The sequence below is a fragment of the Ambystoma mexicanum genome, chromosome 3p, assembly GCF_040938575.1.
Source record: "Ambystoma mexicanum isolate Mex_15411 chromosome 3p, UKY_AmexF1_1, whole genome shotgun sequence".
In the NCBI taxonomy this organism is placed as follows: Eukaryota; Metazoa; Chordata; class Amphibia; order Caudata; family Ambystomatidae; genus Ambystoma; species Ambystoma mexicanum.
In genome coordinates, this window is record NC_090925.1 from 417223696 (window position 1) to 417236437 (window position 12742).

Genomic DNA, 12742 nt, shown 5'->3' on the forward strand with positions numbered 1-12742 from the left:
ACGCACTCATGGACGCATGTCCGGTGTGATGCTGTTCAGCGCTCATTTGCATTGGGCATACTGACAGCATGTTGCTGCATTGTGTTGCAGAGGGTACGGTCTGATGATGTGCAGTGTACATGTTGATGGATATGGTATGGTTGCAGTACTGGCTTGTTGTCATTGTTGTGCAGCTTACGTCTTGCATATCGGTTTCAGGTGTCAGGTTCAGTCTGGGCTGCTTTGGGGCACAGTGTATTACAGTATGGGCATTGTTCAGTCTCTCAACTACTACCACCCAGGTGAAGTATGCATCTCCCCCCCACTCTCACCCAGGTGATGTATGCATCTCTCCCCCCCAATCTCACCCAGGTGATGTATGCATCTCTTCCCCCTCCAATCTCACCTAGGTGAAGTATGCATCTCCCCCATCACACTGCCATGTGCTTGCCATGCAACTCACCAAGTAGCCAGGAACGTTGTCCGGCATATCGCTCCATGTAGCGTGGTATTGTGGAGTTCCGCAGGACCATTAAATCATGGGTTGATCAGGGAAATCGGGCACAACAATGTGTGATGATCTTGTTTGAGTCACATACCATTTGTACGTTAATGGAGTGGTATAGCTTATGGTTGCGGTACACTACCTCCATGGCATGCGGGACCACCAATTCTACATGGGTGCAGTGGAGGGCACAATGCAATTTGGGATGCCTGCCAGTGCATGGGAGCCAATTTTGGTGTTGGAGATCTCCTGGGCAGTCCGTGCTAGGGATATGTGGTCGCTTGTGTGCTTCAGAAGGGCATCGAGCACTTGGTTCAGCGTGCGTGAGAATAATGGTTGTGATATGCCATGCATCTGCCCTACCGTGTGCTGGTAGGTACCTGTGTCCAGGAAGTGGAGCACAGACACCATCTTCAGTAGAGGGGGGATGGCAGTAAGGATGTCTATGAGGCTGGTGATGTCTTTGTGTATCATGTCCACAATGGTGGTGATGGTGTCCCGGTCCAGACGGTACAGGGTGTGCATCTGCTCAGGGGTTAGGTTGAATGGACTGGCTCTGATGCGAGGGATTGGGGGCTGCCTGCATGGTACAACTGCCTACACTGGTGGGGCATGCTGTGCCTGTCTCACCCTCCTTCTCCTCCTGCGTCTCCACTGTGCTGCCTGTTGTTGTTGTTGTTGCTGGTGTAGCAATGCAAGCATGTCCTCCAGCCCCAGTATTGCTACTAGTATTGGAATCATTTTGGTGTGTGAAGGGGTGTGGGAAGGGGGGTGGTGTGCTCCTTTTGTGCTGGCCCAGTCTACATTTCCTCCACCTGTGCTGATTGTGTGCACATGTGGTAGTTGAGAACACTGCACATGGCAGTTTACGGGTGGTTCGCTATGCAGGTATTGCCGGCATGCCGGTATCCACTTTTAGCGCCTTCTTCATGCTAGTATATGCATGTCTGCCTGACTTGTGATCTCCTCCTGTTTACAGCATGCCGGTATTGCCACCATGAAGGGTCGCGTGCCAGTGCCCATGCCACTATTAGCAGCACCGTTATTTACGGTGCCGCTAATAGCGGGTTGGCAAGTCGAAATAGCCCGGAGCGGTAAGCGATGCCGGTAATCCTTTACCGGCATCATTTTTCCCTTACCTCCAACCTCGTAATGAGGCCCTATGACTTCTTGTTCATTGGGACATTAAAACTATATTCTCTGTCAAAACTGCTGGACGGTGGTGATATCATGCAATGACAAGATGTGGATTTATTTGCAGCATGTCGGAAGTTCTAGGATGCAGCAGCATCCGAATCTTTGCAAATACTGCCTTTTAAGGACGACCTCCTAAAGCACAAAAGGCTGGTTAATGTGGCAAGGATGGAAATGTGTTCCTTTGAGTCTGCTGAATACTTTTTAGACAGGTACAACCACATTATTTGCCTCTGCGTAAAATATCCCTAACAGTCTTTCTTCAACTAGATGCATAGACCAAGATGCAAATACTAATTTTAATAGGCACAAATTTGATGAGCTAACTCTCCAGAGAAACAAAGTATATAAGCAACAGCTGAGGGAGGCAAGACGACTAGGTCATTTGGGCTTGCCCCTGATTAAAAAATTGAAACAGGAATATTACAATTGGTCAAACCCCAAAGTTATTTGAGATATCAAAGAGATGCAGAACGCATGATCAATACCTTGAGCCACAATAATGGGTCCTACTTCTGGTCATCAATTAAGTCTACGGGCAAGCAAAAATTCATGCAGACGCAACCTGTAGCTGGCAGTGTATTGGTAGAATATTTTACCATTTTATATTCTAACGGAATGTCCAACCCCGCCCTTAAATCAGCCCTTGTGTTATGAGCCGGAGTTTCATTGGAACTTTATCGAAACATCCAGTATTTGCAAATGGTCCTATCATCTTGGTGATTGTATTAATTTATACATCTGAGGATTGGTCAAATACCATTAACTACCACCCAATATCTCTCCTTGATGCCTCATATACATTTTTTTTCGTCTTTTAGGGAGACCCTCGTATCATACCAAGATATTTATCAATCAGGTTTTAAGAGGGGTGCCAGCATATCAATAAACTGCCTGATTACTACACTGCTGAGCAATCGGGCACATTTGGCTAGAAGACAATTATTTCCTGCTTTCTTAGACATTACTAACACATTTGATTGTGTCAGGAGTACTCTCTGGACCCAGCTAAGGGCGCAGGGTTGCCAGATGGCCCTGGTGAGTATGTTGGAGTTATTTCATTCTGATACGAGGCTGAAAATTAGACTGGACCAGAGAGGCACTTGCTCAGATTGGGTGAGAAATGACTGATGCCTGTGCCAGGTTGCGTATTGGGACCCTCTCTCTTTAACACCTGCATTGCTGGTGTGCAGGGCTGCTTTAAGGATGTTAGGTTTAATCCTTCTAAATTAGGGTCCATTGCAATACCCTACTTGCTTTACGCAGATGACATACTGTTGTTTGATTATATGTCAGTGGGTTTGCAGAGGACGCCAACAGCGGTAAATGAGCATTTTATGAATTCGGAGACTTGAATTTTAATAAATCAAAATGCATTATTCTAAACTCTTCCAAAAAAAGGCCAATAATCCTTTTTTTAAGTGTACAATTAGGGGTCAAAAGCTCGAGATTGTGCCATCCTTTTAATATTTGGGGTTTTTATGTGCACGAATAAAGCTACTTATGCTTCAATATCTATTAGTTAAACTGCTGTCCTTATGTCTGCAGCTCAAATACAGCAATTACACAAAAAGTTTGGAAGGTTTTCATTGAGACCTGTCCTCCAGTATTATCAACAGAAGATCACCCCGAAAGTTATTCTTGGGGATGAAACTCTGGAGGCTCATGGAAACTGGACACGTTTTGTTGGAAACCTATGGCGTAAGGTATTGGTCCTGCCACAGGGTGCCCTGTTAGCGGCTATCAGGCATATCTTGGGGTTAACATATTTGCAGGCCATGATAGACTGGATACATGTACAGCTTTATAGAGGGTCTATTGCACCACCAGATGGAACGTTATATACTGTGTTAAGGCCTGCGATGGTTTCCAAGAAGTGCAAACCCCTAATAAGGTGGACAGGTACATGCCTTGAAATATGGTAATGCATAGGTGTAACGGAAGAGGACCTAGTCTGTTCCCCTCTTAATGTCAAGAAGCATTTGTATGAGCAAGATTGGACTGAGAATAGAGTACGGCTTTCTACATATAAAATCTTTAGTCATTTTATTTATGATGTGAAAGGCTATGGGCCTCATTACAACACTGGCAGTAACCCATGGCGCTATTAGCACCATGGTTGCTGCCGGTGTTGTAACGAGTCCGCCAATGTTCAATGGGGAATTACCACCCCATTCCAAGGTTGGCAGGACGGTAATTCCCCATTGAACATTGGCCCTTCCCATTCCCTTTTTCGTCCCATAGGGCTCAATGGGACTGGGGAAGACAGTAATTACGGTACCGCAAATTGCGGTACCGTAATTACCTCAAAGGTCCCTTTGCGGGTCCCTACTTTAACGACTGGTCCAGACCAGCCGTTCAGGTCGGGTCCCGCAAAGGGACCTCGTAATTAGGCGCTAAGGGTTAAACGGCGCCGCTGCCTTTTTTACGGTGCCATTAACCCCTTAGCGCCAGGGTCGTAATGAACCCCTATAACTCTATGTCAGTCCTTATGTAAAAAAATCCCTCTAGGAAATGCAGATTTGCAATGTTGCACCTAAAATTAAATCTATGTCCAACTAGAGAGGTGCTGAGCACAAGACAAGGGATTCTGAAGCGCAAAGGATTTGTCGGTTTTGTAACGTGGGCTTGGAATCTCTTCATCACCTTTTTGTTGAGTGTATATATCGCTACATATTATGTAGGGAGATTTTGGGATTTTCTTTGTATCCTAAGGAGAAGCAGCATGTGAAAGATTGCGGCACATTTTATTATGCAAGCCTCTGGCGGTCCTGACAATTGCAGCAATGCATTTTCTAAAATTAGTATTTGGAGAGGAGTATTAATCGTTTGTGTCTCTTTATATTTTAAATATTGTAATTTGTATAATAATTGTGGTATTGATTGATTGTTGAAAATTAAATGAGATTCTGTTGTGATATATGTGACTATATATCTAGTTTATGATCCTTGTAATTTAAATGTGGTGCTTTTAATGTTTTACATGCTTTAGAAAATTATTTTTTATGTTGAATATAAATCCTGTTAAGTTTCCCATCAGTACTTTATCCTACAAGTGTTGTAATTTCACTATTAATCAAATGTGTAAGCCTATGAATTAAATGTGTGAAAAGTGTGTATTTTAACTGAAACACATCATTTTTAAAAAAACGAATTCGGACAGATATCTCATCCACAATGGGTTTGTGGAATATCAGCTTTTGGCTGATGAAGACATTCACTGGGATTTGTCAAATAAAGAGATTGATAAGCCACTTCAAAGGATGGACACAATTTGGGCGCGGTTTAAGAAATTAAAACTCTTCCCTCATCTCTGTGAAGTGGCACACCTGATTTTAGTGTTGCCTCATTCAAATGCTCAGGAAGGAAGGGTATTTGTTCTCCATGATACGAAAGAACAAAACTGAATTTAGAAGCAGCTTAGATCTGTCCCAAACACTATCGTCCATTATACGAGTATAATTGCATACCAATGAAGCCTCACAACCTTGCTACAGATTGAAGCCAATCAATGACTGGATTTGGCTAGACAAAAATGCTACCCAAGCATACAACCTGAAACATAAGAACTAAGGCAGTTGACTCACAATAGGACTGCAAGGAATAATTTTTAAAATTGGGGCTTTATTCTCCAGATTGACTAGCTGCCTCTCTACCAGTATTTTGTGTTTAAACATCATGTGAGCACAGTTGGCTTCTTGCAACAGTTGTCCATTTCAGAGCTTAAAGTCCCTTGGAACAAAAAGCACTGTATACTACATCTGTTGGTGAAACGGTTTTTATGTTTTAAAGATGTTGTTATGGCTACTGATTCATTCCCCACATTGACTACGCCCATTCCATTGTCCTGAATTGGAAAATCATGTAAGCACACATGTTGGTGTATTGTGAGTTAACAAAGTTGTCAATTCCAGAGGTTTCAGTCATGTGCACCAAAAAGCAGCAGTGTGTGCTACTTCTGTTGGGGTATTGTTTTGATACTGTCTTCAAAAGTGCTGGTATAACTGTTTTTGGTCAGTAGTTGGTTGCACCATTTACATTTCTTAGATATGCCTGCACCCATTTACTGCTGACATGCTCCTAGATGTGCATGGCGCTCATGGCTTGAGAATGAATTGCACGTTTATTTTTAAGCAAGTGTGCTTTATGGGACAAAATGAACTATACAGAATGAACATGTAATTGTATTTGTTTTTAACTGCATTTATCTGGTACAAAGGCTGCATCCTAAAGGGCCTAGTGTTGGAGCACCCTAGTTAGTTCATATTTATTAAGATGCGTGTGCACACCTTCCTGTGATGTCACTTACTGTAATTTCACTTCCTGTGATGTCAGACACCATGCAACAGGGATATGCTTTGGCAAGAAGGTGTGTTTACTCCCCAATACATATTCAAGATGGGCAGTGATGGAAACACATTTCTGATATACTGTCTGTGGGTTGCACAATGGATGGACGGAAATATGTATATTGGTATTATGAAGTATGGTTTTAAAAATAAATGAGTTCAACAGACTTTATCAACATTTGGGCAAGCTCCACAATTTGGCAGTTGTCCCTTCTTAATGTGACAGCAAGCAAGAGGCAGAAATCCATAATAAGCACCAGAGGTGCTAGATCTCATTTCACTTGCTCTTACCAGGAAGGCCGTTCTCCTTTGGTTGCTTTTAGGCCTTGTTTTTTTTTTTATAAAATACCCAACATATATGAATTCTTTGTACTGACGAAGCCCAAGACCAATCACAATGGGCTGAAACATGCTGTTTAGGTAGCTGTGTGTGTATAGAAAATGTAAGGGGGCAAAGTAATAAAAAGGTTCCAATCAGCCAGTAAATGAAGATAAACAATACCGAGTTTGTTGCTGGTGAGCAAGAGAAAGGTGTAAATAGCCAGGCTTGACATATGTTTTTGAAACAACATGTTAATCTGTATCCATTTAGTATTAGCTTTCTGGAAATGTATAAGTACAAGTAGAAGTACAACGAAAATCCGAATCCCAAACCTTATCGTGCACACCAGTGGAATAAGTGTGTCAGAATAAACATTGTACATAAACCTTTGGGGCTCATCAAGGCCTACTTTTCTTTGAACGCAAGGAGTCAAATAACATGTTTTGGACCCTCAGCACAGGAAGCTGCATGGTTCTGTTTTCATGACTTGCAGATATATTTAAATGGATATAACCAAAAACATTTCAGACAATCTACATACATTTCCAGAGTTAGGTCTAAAAGAGCAGAAAACAACGAATTATTTCCACAAATGTATGGATTCTGTCAGCAATCTGATTTCCTGCATGTTAGATACAATTGACCCTACTCTTCATGGAACATGTGCACTTGAGTTCTTTTGTATCACAATGTACTTATGAAAACAATGTCACATAAATGTTACCATCGGAACCCACATATGTCAAATCTCACTGTCTCAGCGTAACCCTTATTGAATAATGTTCCCCCCTTTTCAACCACATCACAACTAATACATTGAATATCAAAAGAATCTGTTTTCTCTTTCCACAAATGTGTGCAACAAGTCTCCTATACATACATTGTTTATTCCCTTTGTTGTAATATCAATTTGCGAACATAATTGTTCGTTCATAAATGTTTAGGTAAGATTCTACTCACTGCCCTGTTTTCGGATGTTCCTTTGCATCTTACATAATTGGACTAGGAATTCTGGGATGTGATCACGCGTTTTACTAACCACTAAAAGGTTGTCTCAATGTATTGCCCTCTTGATGGATAGCCCCTTTAATGCCTTGGATGGTGAAATAGTGGAATAATTAGAACTTACTGATGTTATTCATTTATATGAGTGCTTATTGATGTCAGTCAATAAATGATAATGCATGCTGATCAAGATTTCAATTCAATGTAAAGAAATAAATATGTACTAAATAATGGAATAGTTTTCTTCAAATGCTGGTGTGGGCACAAGGCATGAGTACAGTACCATATTAATGTCCTGGCCACGGGACAGTGCATCTTTACCAGTACACCGTTCCAAAGTGCATCACTTAATCATAAAAAGAAGCAGCGGGATCTAGCATGCTGACGCACTCTTATTTCTCTCAGTGATTGGGTATCAACGATGATTGAGCCACTATGATTCAAAGGAATGTGTCACTTGGATGCTCAAGGCCACACCTGGCACTCCTGCTACCTACGATGAGCAGGTGTATCATTTCTGGAACTCTAAGCTGCCTCAGTAGCTGCTCCAATGAGTACCCAGTCCTCTTTGCCTGACAAGTATGTGGAACATCAATTGAGGCATGTGGAAAATGCAGGGTGTAGAACACCTGCAGGGAGACAGAGGTTTACAAAGACTGGGTATTGTGCCTGATTAACTCAGCCTTGCTTTAACTCCCAGATTTCACTAATGCCCCAATTACTGCCACCCCCACACCTCCATTCACATGACGGCAGTCTCTTCCTTGTATACTCGGTTTCACCTGCTGCCAGGGTTCTGTGTAGCATCTTCTCAACCGCTGACCCTCACCAACCTAGATGGACCTGCCTAGGCTTCTCTGCTCATTCACAAACAGCTAGATTAATAGACAGACACCTACCCAAAGAGAGACAGAGAGAGAGAGAGAGCAACAGGGATAAGCAGTGTCTATCTGTATCAGAGGCAGAGCTAAATTGAGACTAGGAGATTTGGTGGGTTTCACCAAAGAAGTGTTCACCATTGCTTTGATAATTGGATATTCTGGCTGAATTGAGAGGGGTGGCCCAGACTTAGGAGTGAAAATGCAGAATGAAGAAGGTAAGACTGTAGATCAGGAAGGCAGTTGTCTGTGCACATGTGTAGCATTAGTATGCAGTGATGAGTGGGGCTGATGCCCTTTCCATGACTTTTGGGGTTTTAAATGGCATTTCAGCCCTCATGAACGGAATGATATAGCTGTGGAGAAGAGATCAGTATAATCCCCATTCAGTGAAGGACTGGGAGCAATACTATATAACATCATGGTATAGGCTTCCCTTGACCAAATCTACCTAAAAAGCTGTCGGCCATTCCTCAACATGGCGTTTTATAAATGCTCCATATCATTCAACTCTAGAAGCACTGTTGCCCCCACTTGCTGGATGGCTCCACTTAAGTTTCCATCTGAACTGGGAACTTAATTGACTTGCTCCGTGTGTTAGAAATAGCGTATACACATAGAGATGCCCGATAGCAGAGGTCTGCAACCTGCGGCTCTCCATATGTTGGGCACTATAGCTCCCATGATCTGTCTCCATTGCCTTTGCAGGCTAAGACTGATGGAAGTTGTAGTCTAAAAAATCTGCAGAGCCAATGGTTGGAAACCCACGTCGTGTGGGGTGCCTGCCCAGTTGCTGCTTCTGGAACTCGCAGTAAAATTCAATATACAAAACCATACCAAATTGCACACGTAACAAACAGCTAAGAAAAACATTGAATCCTTCATAGCATTGTAATCGCTCCAGGTAACCCAGTGAAGGCCTGCCACAGATTTCCTCCTTTTCTCATTTAGCATAGTACAGAAAATGGTCCTCTTCCTCCTTTTCTAATAAAAAAAATCTGCTCTCACGGTTTGCTAGACTAGACAGTTGCTACTTGTACAATAATACTATTCATATAGTGTGCATCGGAAATGCATGTCTCTTGGCTTACACATGGAAATTTCACCACCAGGGATGTGCTAGCATCTCAAAGGCAAATGACACTCATTCAAATGTTATTTTATGTGATGTCACTTCTGATGATGTCAATACATATGCAAATCAGGTGGTCTGCCTGGCTTTTGATGCACAGGCCCTCAGAAATTTCTAGCAGGTTCCCTGTATGCATAACAGTGCTACAGGCCTGCTATATGTATTTTTCCTGGGAGTTGGAGGGAGGGTCGTGTGTGTGAATGCGCGTGCGTTGCCCTAAAAATGGATATGGGTGATAAAGGGGAGGGGGGTAAATGATGCTGTATGGAACCACGCGCCCCAAAAACGCCTTCTGATGTGGCTCTGCATCTAAAGTGTTGACCATAGTCACACCAGATAATAAGAGAATATAGATACTACCAAACCAAGCCCCACACCAGAAGAAAGGCTCAGACGCACCCATCAACCCAAACAATACCCACTATGATACACATGAGTCAGAGCAGCACCAACAAAGCGAGTCGACCCATGAGGAACCAGCATCGACCTAACACACAGGGATGCAACTATAACGGAATCAGAAAGTACCTGAATCAGGACACAAACCCCACTAACCCAACCCTCAATCTTCTGCATACTTAAACCACGGGGGGTTCCAGGAGAAGAGTGTGATATGAGTGGTATATCGTTCAGAATATTGAACTTATAGATGAAAATAAATAAGGTTTTCAATTGCGCACTACACGCTGGGCGTGACTTGGGTGTGTGCTGGATTGAAATCACTTACACTACAATGGCAGATACCGGCTGACACCATGTGGAGCTGCCACACTGGAGCTGTCCTTAGCCTTAGGGTCCTTCACCGCAGGGCTGCGAACAACTGTGGGCTACCCTAGGGACAACAAACAAAAAGGGCCTACTGCCCAAATGGGACCGGGGTACGGAGGAGGAGGAGGGACAAGGGGAGGGGAAGGGGAAGAGGAAGGAAGGCCATCAGACTTTCCTGATTTAATGGGCTGTTTCCTGCATCCCGCATACCGGTTGTCTGGAATGAGTTAAAGTCCAGACTTTGCCCCTCTGCAGCAGGATAAAGTGTTCAAACCTCCCCAGCTCAGACTTCACAATTGTTCACATAACAATTCAAATGGCAAGGGAGCCCAGTGGCTTTACCGAGGTCACCCTTTTTGCAGCAGAGATAAAGTGCCCCTCTGCAGCAGGATAAAGTGTTCAAACCTCCCCAGCTCAGACTTCACAATTGTTCACATAACAATTCAAATGGCAAGGGAGCCCAGTGGCTTTACCGAGGTCACCCTTTTTGCAGCAGAGATTTACAATAAGAGCTGTTAGAGGCTGATAGCCCAGACACTGGGTGCTTGGGGAAGTATTATTATCAAGAGTTGTGAATCATGAGTGATAATAAATGAAAGGGGAGCATAAACCTGCATGCTGTGTGAAATAATGACTCAAGCAGATGATTGCATAATGTGTTGCATTTTATCTCTCTGTGAATACAGTTTTAAAACCTAAATGAAATTTGTTTAGGTTCACATACATTTGCAAGCTCCTGCTGCAATCTTCCATCCAAGATGAAAAATGTAAGCTATAATGATATTCATTTAGCACCGTGTGTTTCTATAACAATGTATATGTTGCTAGGTTAGTTTCTTGTGCCATTTGTGAACTTTTCAAGACATTGGTTTAAAGTTAATTATTTAACCTTAAGAAACCAAACATTAATAAATACTTATGAACGAAAACTGAAAAGATATCTGGTCAAATGCTTACATAGATGACTGTGCCCAAATCCCTGCTTCAACACTTAACCAAAGTGTGCCATCCTAGACAAATGTTTAATGTCACTTTTTCTCAGATGCCAAAATTGAGAGTCCCTAGAAGTGGTTCAGCCTCTTAACAGCTTAACAGATATGTGAACTCGTTAAGTGATGGACTACTACAGCTGTGTGCTATCTTTCGCGCCTACGATAACATATATCTAGTAGTATTGATCCAATGTTAGAAAGGAAAAGGGGCAACTAAATCCAGACTTTGGGCCTGATTCGTGGAATTCTTTGAGCCGTGCAAAGTGACTTTGCACTGTCAACAAACACCCTGATTCACAGAGAAGTGCAAAGTGTATTTTCGCAGTCCAAAGTCACTTTGCACTGCAAAAGTACACTTTGCACCGTCAATTGGACCCATTTAGTGCGGTGCTAAGAGTACCGCACTAAACACATTGCCCCGCTCTGTGAATCAGGGTGTTTGTTTGCACTTTGCACTGTGCTAAACATTCCATGAATCAGGACCTTTGATAGGAAGCAGACTGGGAGACAACTGGGTATACCTTAAAAAGGTTAATGCAGAACTGATGCTGACTGGTTCTGGGCAGAGCATCACCACGTTGCTACGTGTCAGTAGGGATTGGGGCGAGACACCATCAGAGGCAAATGAGAGATAATGGGTGGGCCTGGTCCATTGATGGGGCACCAACTGAGATTTTTGGGAAAAAGCCAAAGGCTTATATTCTACATAAAATCACATTTATAGCAACCCTTTTTCTGCCCTTTAGACATATACACAAGACCAAGACCAAAACAAACATACCCGTTGACTCTCAGAACGTATGTACGTCCTATGTTAGGGGAGAAGCAATTATCTGCGCAACCCGAAGTCCCAAGGACAGGAAGACAGAATATTCGTTATGGTAGCAGCAACCTGGTCCAGGAATGGCTGGGGGGCTTGGTAGTGAAAGGGTCAATACTTTGAAATAGTTCAAATGTCCATCATGTGCAATCTGTTTGCTAGCAATTCCATATTTGCACATTCTGTATCTTGAGATTGATACTAAGGTATTCTTAATTTTGCTCAATGGGAATGACCTGATTGGTGCTGCTCAAGCTAGCACGTGAGGTGATCCATGAGAAAATATTCCAAAAGGAAGTGACTTCTATCAACTGACAAGACAACTGACAGTAGGTGATTGACCTTTGTCATTTCAAGATGTTAATGTATGCAGGCTTCTTGGCCAGTGCATACGTCTGCCTCGAGGCCACTTCAAAGCGTTGCAGGCTAAGAGGGGAAAGAGTAGGGGGGATAAAGTGCGATAGATGGAAAGGTGGGGAAGAGAGTGGGTTGGGCGGAAAGAGAAATCAAGGGATGACAATGAAAAGAGACACGGGCTGAGAGTGAGTTAAAGTTTTTCAAATAGGGATTTTCAATCACATGCCTCTTTAGTCTCTCCCCGATGGAAACATTTACCTGGGAACCCTGAGCTACAGTGAATGAGAGGGAGAACGAGCTGGGGTGGGGTATGGCACACGTCATTATGTTTGGTTTGCATTGAGGCCGCTGGGAAGAGAGCTCTACTCGTTTTGCTTCTGGATTAGATCCTGCCTGTGCAGGTGGGGGCAGCAAGAGAGATAGAGCACAGCACTTGCAAAA